The sequence below is a fragment of the Echinops telfairi genome, unplaced genomic scaffold (assembly GCF_000313985.2).
Source record: "Echinops telfairi isolate 266 unplaced genomic scaffold, ASM31398v2 ScPeMD7_3;HRSCAF=10, whole genome shotgun sequence".
Taxonomy (NCBI): domain Eukaryota; kingdom Metazoa; phylum Chordata; class Mammalia; order Afrosoricida; family Tenrecidae; genus Echinops; species Echinops telfairi.
Window position 1 is genome coordinate 2,935,802 of NW_022103899.1, and position 9,266 is coordinate 2,945,067.

Here is a 9,266-nt window from a genome sequence, read left to right on the forward strand (position 1 = left end):
TTTGCAGGTTCATGTACAGCACCACATTCCACTCAGCACTGCCCCCAGCTTGACGTCTCATTCGTCAAATCACCTCACTTTTGGGGCCCAAACTTGTTATTTCCCCATATCTGTATGTCCCTTCGCCCTTGGTCTCAGATGTCCTAAGTTTTAGCATATAAATGACTGCCCAGAAAACACAGGCTACATCTGCGGGCTCCCTTGCATTAGGTAGGGTCACATGACTAAATGGTACAGAAACATATATTGTTGAGCTATTTGCAGGAAGGGTCCTTCGAGGAAGGCCATGTGCCCTTAGTTTTCCCTCCTTCCTCATTTCTGCTCCCAGGAATATACACATCGCCACTGGCACTCATCATTTTAGCAGCCATCTGGGACAGGGAAGCCTCCTTGGGAATACAGCACAGTAGACCAGATCTCACTTACGGCCATCCAGTCAAGTCCCTACAAAGGAGCTTACGGCTATAACACCATCCGATGTAAAACACACACTCTTCCATGATATCCCTAGGTTCCAAGGATCATGCCACTATATGAAAAATCAGTGGTTTGATGCAAAGATGGAGCAAGACTACATCGGATCACAAAATGGAGAGTGACGACATCATTACATAATTGCCAAATGACATCCTAACTTAACTGCCAACCTGAGGATCTTGGTCAAGTTGACACAGAACCTTAACCATCACAGCCAGAGTTATTTTCGCCTCACCTTTCAGCCTTCATTACTGCCAGATGGACACTGTTAGTGTGCAAATGGTAGGGTAGTAGATGAGAAAACGGCATGGAGGCCACATCTGACTCCCTTTGCTACACAAAGGAGAATTCCACTCAACATCAGCCCAAGGCCAACGGCCACAAGGCAGAGGTCAGACATGCCTCCAAACACTGTCCTTCGTGACCCTCCTCTGACACCAGCTCTTCCTCCCATGACATGCTCTTCTTCTACTGGGTTCAATGATCTGTTGTAATAACCACACAGAACTCACAGACAAAGCTCACAAACATGAGGATTTTTTAGAGTTATTAACAGGTTACCCAAGTCAGGATCAGGAAACAGTAAGGACACAGCAGTGCCTCTCCACAGCCTGTAGCCACGTCTTTCTCTTTGATCCTTAGCCTCTCAGCCAAGTGGTCCTTTGGTCTCAGTCTTCCTGGGCCAGGAATTCCACTGACTGCACTGACTCACAGCTTCATAGCCTCCTTGCTGCTCCTCTGCTCTGTCTCATGGTCTCCTTGGCTCAGTCTTTGAGCTCAGCTTGGCATGGTGTCTGCTGTCTACACCCCTCCAGGCAGGGATTTCCAATGGGCTCCACTAGCGATTCTTCCTTAATGGTTTGGGAATTCTCTCTGTTCATGCTTCTTAAGAGGACACATTCTTATAGCTCAGGCTTTGCTGTTGTTAGGTGCCATCTCATCAGTTCTGACCCATAGCGACCCTGTACACAACAGAAGGACACACTGCCCGTCTGCGCCACCAAGGTGTCAATCCATCTCCTTGAGGGTCTTCCTCTCTTTTGCTGCCTCTCTACTTTACCAAGTATGTGTCCTTCTCCAGGGACTGATCTTTCCCGACAACCTGTCCAAAGTGTGTAAGTCTCGCCATCCTTACCTCTAAGGAGCACTCTGGCTGTTCTTCCAAGGCAGATCTGTCTGTCCTTTTGGCAGGCCGTGGGACTTTCCATCTTCTTCTCCAGCACCACAATTCAGCTGCTTCGATTCTTCTTTGGTCTTCCTTACTCACTGTCCAACTTGCACATGCGGGGACTGAAAATGCCATTGTGTGGACCAGGTGCCCCTGAGTCCTCAAGTAACTGGCGGCGTGTCAGCTAAAATGAATCAATCCCTTCTATGAGTGTGTGTTTCACACCCTATTTGCATGGTCTTACCCAATGTTTGGAGAGAGTTACAGAGACATGGATTGAAGAGCCATATTAAGACATTTCACCTCCCACAGTAGATTTTTACTTTTGTCACAAATGCAAATTGTCAGACAACAAGATAGTCAACAAATGAGGAGGAGGTGTACAGTAAAAGCTTTGAAAGCCATACCTCTGCAAGATGCGAACCTGTCAGGGAAAGAAAATTCAAATATTTTCCACTAATAGGAAATGATATAAAAGTGGTAAGACTGCACATTGCCACAGGGAGAAACTTGTGAGACCCAGGACAAACCAAGGCCATCCTAGAGGCTTCAGGCTTTCCTAGCTTTCTACTGCCTTGGGATGACAACCGCCTGGCAGGACAAGATTCCTTTACTTTGAGAGAGCAACTTTAAGAGTTGAACTGTTAATCACGAGGTCAACAGTTCAAACCCTCCAGCAACTCCACAGAAGAAAGTTGAGGCAATCTGGTCTGGTTATGATATACAGCCACAGAAACCCTCTGTAGGGATGGTATGAATCAGAATCAACTGGCGGCAGTGGGTCTGGGCTTTTTGGTGGGAGTGGGAGGGGGATATTTGGAGACAGACTTAACCTATTTCCCTTTCCTGCTATTAAGCAATGAAACTGTAACATAAACAGAAGAGTATCCTCTGGACTCTCCTGGGTCAGCCCAACCCACCCACTGCCATTAGATGGACTCTGTCCTATAAGACAGAATGGGACTGCTCCTTCAGGTTTTCCAGACCATACATTGGACAGGCCGATCTTCCTTCCTCTGGCTGGTTTGAAACACTAACATTACAGTTAACAGCTCAGTGCTGAACCCACTGCTCCACTGGAGCTCTTTGTTGTTCATCAATGGTATATTAATAAGGAAAAGGAACTTGGAGACTCTTCTCCTAAATTAAGAACTCAGTCTGCATAGTTACTGATTTATGCACAATGTTTTTCTGCATTCAGAAGCTATGTTTCATCTAGCTTTTGCTTCCTGCATTTTTCTATGTGAAATCCTAAATTCCCAGTTTGACCAGTCAGACCGACAACCATGCCAATAAAAGAAAAGATTATGCTTTACGTAAAAGAGAAAAGTATAGGGAGGGAGGGGAAAAATGAGGACCTAATGTCGGGGGTTTAAGTGGAGAGAACATGTTTTGAGAAAGATGTACAAATGCGCTTTACACAATTGATGTGTGTATGGATTGCGATAACAGTTGTATGAGCCCCTAATAAAATGTTTAAAAAAAAAAAAAAGAGAAAGGTACAATAATGTTGTTTTTTTTTAAAAAAGATGTTGTTAAGTAAAAAAGTATGGCTATAAATTCTTAAACCCTCTACTAAACAAAAATATCAAAATGTGAAGCTATCTTTTCTTGAATGAGGAAATGGTGTGGAGGCCTGACCTCCTCTGGCTGCATAAGGGGGTGGGGGAATCCAATTCCGCACCAGCCCACGGCCGATTGCCATAAGGCAGAGGTCTGGCAATGCCTCCACCTTCCATCCTTCTTCACCCTATTCTGACATCAGATGTCCCTCTTCCAACTCTGCTTTTCTGCTGGTTTTGATAACCTGTTGCAAACTCACAGACAATACTCCTAATGAAGGGGGCTTATTAGGGAAGTAAACAGGTTACCACAGGTCAGGATCGGCAGACATTAAAGGTGCAGTCCTTTAGTGTGCAGCACCTGCGCTTAGTCATGCCAGCAGGCCCTCCCTCCCTTTAACCATCTCGTTTAACCGGCCTGGCTTTTGCCCCGGGCCGCTTCAGGAGGCTCTGTTCTCCCTGGCTGCAAGGTAACCGCTGACATTCCTTTCAGCCATTTCAAGTAAGAACAACCAAAGAAACCATCTAAGCATCGAAAGTTTCACTTCCCATGCCCCGTTCTTCTCTCTCTTGCAAAACCCCGTGTTTCCATGAGCCCGGAGGCCTTGCAAGAATCTCACTCCTGATGCCAACTGAGTGCACGGTGTGAAGGTCATGTCAGACCTCCACAGGCCACACAGGGAGCTCAAACCCAAGTACCACAGGCGGAGGCCAGACATACTTTCACCTAGCCTCTTTCTTTATTCTCTTCCGACACCAACCATCCCGCGACAGCACCCTGCCTTCTAGGTTCCATAATCCATTGCAATGGCCACAGAGCATCCCAGATAATAACATGCTATGGGGGCTCTTAAGGACATGAACAAGCCAGGATCAGAAAACATTAAAGAAGCAAGCATTTTGTCCTCAGCCATGCTGGCAGGCACAGCCCATGGCCTCTCATCATGTGGCCCATTGGCCACTGCCTTGCTCAGGCAAGTGTTATAAAGCATGTTTAGTGGCTCTAAATATGCAAATGACACCCCAATCTGCAAGCCAGCCTCCTGCCCATAGGTGCTCAGGTTTACTTGTTCCGTGGATGGGGCAGCCCACTGTTCTGCCTCGTGGTCTCCATGCTGCCCCTCTGTCCTAGCGCATTATTTCCATGTTGCCTCTGCTCTCTCCGCCCTTCAGGAAGGGATCTCACATCACGCATGCCCCCTCTTTCTGAATAGTCATGGGAAGCTTCTGTTTCTGCTTCTGAGAACTCTCACTTTTATCCCCAGTGAATGGCAAAATGACCAGTCCCCAAGTTAGCCACCTATACCTTATTTGCAAATAGTGACCGGGTGGGAGTTCCCGAAACTACGGATAGAAGAGTCATAGCAAGTAATTTCACTTTTCTACACATTTATACAACCTACGCACTATGAAAAACAAAAGAAAACTTTTTATTGTGCATGAGGTCCTAGTTTTACAGTCAATATTTTTCATACACATGTTTTTAACTCATCCAGTGCGTTCACCTCAGTGTCCTATTACTTGTGTCTCCTTTTTCTGTTGACCTCTCTTTCCTGACTCTTTGAACTTTGTCCTTGGATAAATGCTGCCCTTTGGATCTTAAATGGTTGATTATTCTAACATCGATGACTTCCATTCAGGGCTAAAGTCTTGGGCACCACACCAGTCCTCCCCTGTCCCACAGGGTCAGTATGAGTTGGCATTGATCCAGTGACAGTGAGTTGAGAGCCATAATTCATAACACAGTGAGTGCTAATTCTGAACTTCATGCCTGTGGCTACAGCCTGCCTTTTGGAGGAAGTGCTCTGTTACAGGATCAAGATGAGGTTACGTTGTGAACCTAGTAGAAGGTGTACACCAAGTCATACCATTTCCTTGGAGCCATCTCTAAGACTGATTTACTAGGGACTGTGACTTAAGACAATATTCAATTTTTTAAAAATCATTTTATTGGGGCTCATACAACTCTTATCACAATCCATTCATACATCCATTGTGTCAAGTACCCTTGTACATTGTTGCCATCATCATTCTCAAAACATCTGCTTTCTACTTGAGCCCTTGGGATCAGCTCTTCATTTTTCCCCTCCCTTCCCGCTCCCCCCTCCCCCATGAACTCTTGATAATTTATAAATTATTATTATTTTGTCATATCTTACACTGTCCGACATCTCCCTTCACCCACTTCTCGGCTGCCTGTCCCCAAGGGAGGAGGTTATATGTAGATCCTTGTAATCTGTTTCCTTTTTCTCCCTCACCTTCCCTCCACCCTCCCGGTATCGCCACTCTCACCACTGGTCCTGAGGGGTTCATCTGTCCTGGATTCCCTGTGTTTCCTGTTCCTATCTGTACCAGTGTACATCCTCTGGTCTAGCCAGATTTGTATGATAGAATTGGGATCATGATAGTGGGGGGAGGAAGCATTCAAGAACTAGAGGAAAATTGTATGTTTCATCATAGCTACACTGCATCCTGACTGGCTCATCTCCTCCCACGGCCCTTCTGCAAGGGGATGTCCAATTTCCCACAGATGGGCCCTGGGTCCCCACTCCACACTCCCCCTCAGTCACAATGTTATGGTTTTTGTCATTGTTGCTCTTTGATGCTTGATACCTGATTCCTTCAACACCTTGTGATCTCACAGGCTAGTGTGTTTCTTCCATGTGGACTTTATTGTTTCTCAGTTAGATGGCCACTTGTTTATCTTCCCGCCTATAGGACCCCAGACTCTATATCTTTTGATAGCCGGGCACCATCAGCTTTCTTCACCACATTTGCTTATGCACCCACTTTGTTTTCAGTGATTGTGTTGGGACAGGCTGGTATGCTTCTTCCATGTGGTTTTGTTGTTTCTCAGCTATATGGCCACTCGTTTATGCAGAACAATATTCTTTTTTTTTTAATTTATTTAAAAAATTTTTTCCTAATCATTTTATTAGGGGCTCATACACCTCTTATCACAATCCATACATACATCAATTGTGTAAAGCGCATTTGTACATTCATTGCCCTCATCATTCTCAAAGCATTTCCTCTCCACTTAAGCTCCTGGCATTAGGTCCTAATTTTTCCCCTCCCTCCCCTCTTTCCCCTCCTTCATGAGCCTTTGATGATTTATAAATTATTATTTAAGACAATATTCTTTATTTTATTTGGGTAGCACACCTCTATCAAAGCTATTCCCCTGTGTATGAGAGCTTTCTGGGACAAAGAGAGACATCCCAGGGATCATTGGACAACCATGGCCAAGATCTTCGTCTGAATTGGCAGCTGTTGCCGAGACCACATACACCAGACTGTGGCATGGAGGCTCAGAGGAGCAGCACTGAGACTACTGGGTACCTCCTTCTCACCTGGCCAGAGATGATGGGACCATGAGGCAGAGTCACAAGTGGACTGGCTTCCTGGTTCATAAAGGCAGAAGCCATGGGACCACAGGGCTGAGAGGCTAAGGACCAGAGAGAGACTTGGCTGAAGAGAGGTGTTGCTGTGAATCAATAACTTTATCTTTGCTGTTTATTGCTCCTGGTTTGTGGTAACCTATTAACTTCCCCGAATAAATACCCTTAATCATATTATCTGTGAGATCTCTGTGGCTACTGCAATGAATTATGGAACCCAGCATAGATGTAGGGAGACATGGGGGAAACAATTGGTGTCAGAATAGATAAAGAAGGATGGGCCTGGAAGCATATCTGACCCCAGCCTCATGGCCACCAGGAAGCCAGAGGCAGTGAGGTCTCCCCTGACTCCCTGATACAGTTCTGTCTGTGACCCTTTCCAGAGAAGCTGCTAGTGGTAACATGACCCCATGCAGGTCTTCTGGCATTCGGCTGAGGTGTGCATGATCTATGAGTCCATTGGACCGATTGCTTCCATCTATCTTTTAAGTCTCATCGCTCTTCTTTCCTTGGGATGGAGAAAGACCATCTGGCACCTTCGATGGCTGCTCATGAGCCTTTAGTACCCCAGTTGCTATCCTCCATGTTAAGATGCAGAACAGGTTTGTGTGAACCATGTTATGCCAATTATATGCTTAGATATTTCTAGAAACGTCTAACTCTTCCCCCAAAGAATGTAAGGCTCCTCAATTTGCATATTTGGCATCCTCAAAGGACTCAAATTGTGTTCTTTATCATTGTTCTTTGAGATTTAGGAGGGAAAAGGAAGTCTGAAGGGGCAAGATTGAAGTTGTAGGGGAAGTGGGGTAAGGTTCCCCAAGGAAATTCTTGTATGACAGCCTTCCTACCTTTGAAGAATGAACAGGTGCTTTATCAAGATGGGAAAAAAATGTTCTCCGTATAACATTCCTGACTTTTTCCTCACCAGTACAGTTTTCAACTTTCTTACAATTTCTTCCTAATAGCCCCCATAATTGTCTTGTGTCCTTCCAAAAAATTCTACCAAGATTGCCTTTTTTGGAGTTTCAAAAAAACATTTGCCATTACCATCTGAGCCAACTTGTCTGCTTTGATTCTAATGGCCCAGCTGACCTCAGGGAGCATGGTTTTGATTGGGCTTTCTTTGAAGTCACACTACTGAGACTGAAGACAAGTGTGTTACTGTGAGGATTTGTCTGCAGCCCTCCGCGGATCCCAGAGAGGAACTGCCATGGATTGAATTTTCTCCCATTAAAATAGGTGTCACGTGGCTGGGCCATGATTCTCAGTGATTTGGTAGTTATGTAATGCTCTCCCATCATGTGATCTGGCTGATGTAATAAACCAACCAGTTTTAAAGAGATTAAGGGAGTTGTTTCCCACCGTTAACTCCTTCTTATCAGATATGAAGGGAGTGTCCCAGGGGTGGCCTGCAACCTAATTTTATCTTATGAAAGATGAAAGGGTAAAGAATCAAGCTGAAAAGGGGGACCCTCTATGCCATGAAAGAAGAGCTCACAGTAGAGCACAGCCTTTGGACCCAGGGTCCCTGTGCTGGGAACCTAGAAGACTAATGCCAAGACACATGGAGACACCCAAGAACTGGCAGGCCTATGAGTGACAGGAAACAGGGACCACCACCCCCCACCCCACCCCCCACCCCCACCCGCCTTCTTCAAAACTTGAACCAGGAGAGAGAAAAAGGCTTCTGATTGAGCTGGGGCCATGAATTCAAACTTCTAGCCTTCTAAACTGTGAGAATGAGTTTGTTAAAGCCACCCATTGGGGTATTTCTGTTATAGTAGCATAGACAACTAAGACACATATATAAACATGCTTTATCTAGAATAAGCCTCAGAATGTATGACCTGGAACCCCAGTAGCAATATTTTTTCCACTTACCCTCATGTTATCCACTATCATAAAAGAAAATAAATCTTATTTATTTGCATTCCACAAACAATTTCTCACCCAAGTGTCTCTTTTAAAAACTTCAGGCAGTCAGGACATGACTCACGGCTATGTGACTCCAACTACCACCCCCAGGACAGTGAGGTGAGTGATATCAAGGATATACCTAGGCAGATCCCTAAAGTGTACTGTCCCTCCCTGAGCTGGCTGGAGGTAACCCACCTTCTAGTGCACCCTGAGGGCAAGATGATTCACAGTTGGTCAATGGTCAGAGGGGATTCAGTGGAGACTCAGTTCCTGGGTGGACTCTGCGATGGATTTGGGTTTTCACTGTTATCCGTAGCCTTCTTCAAGGGGTGCTCAGAATGTAAGCTCTGGTATACTCCCAATACTAGATCCTCGGTCAATTGATAAAGTACTTGTCTTTTAAGGTGGTGTCAGGAGTCCTTGTGGTATAGTGGGTTACACACTGGACTGATAACCACAAGGCCAGCAGTCAACCCTACCAGTCACGCCAAGGGAGACATATGAAGCTTCCTGCTTCTGTAAAGATTCAGAGTCTCAAACATCCAAAGGAGCAGTTCTACTCTGTCCTTTGAAGTCACTTTGAGTCAGAATTGACTATGGTAGTGAGTTTGGCTTTGGAAGGTGGTGTATAATTTTACCTTAAGAATGGACTTCAGGGCAAGATATGACAAAATAACAATTCATAAACTATCAAGGGCTCATGAGGGGGGGAGGAGCGGGGAGGGCGGGGGAAAATGAGGA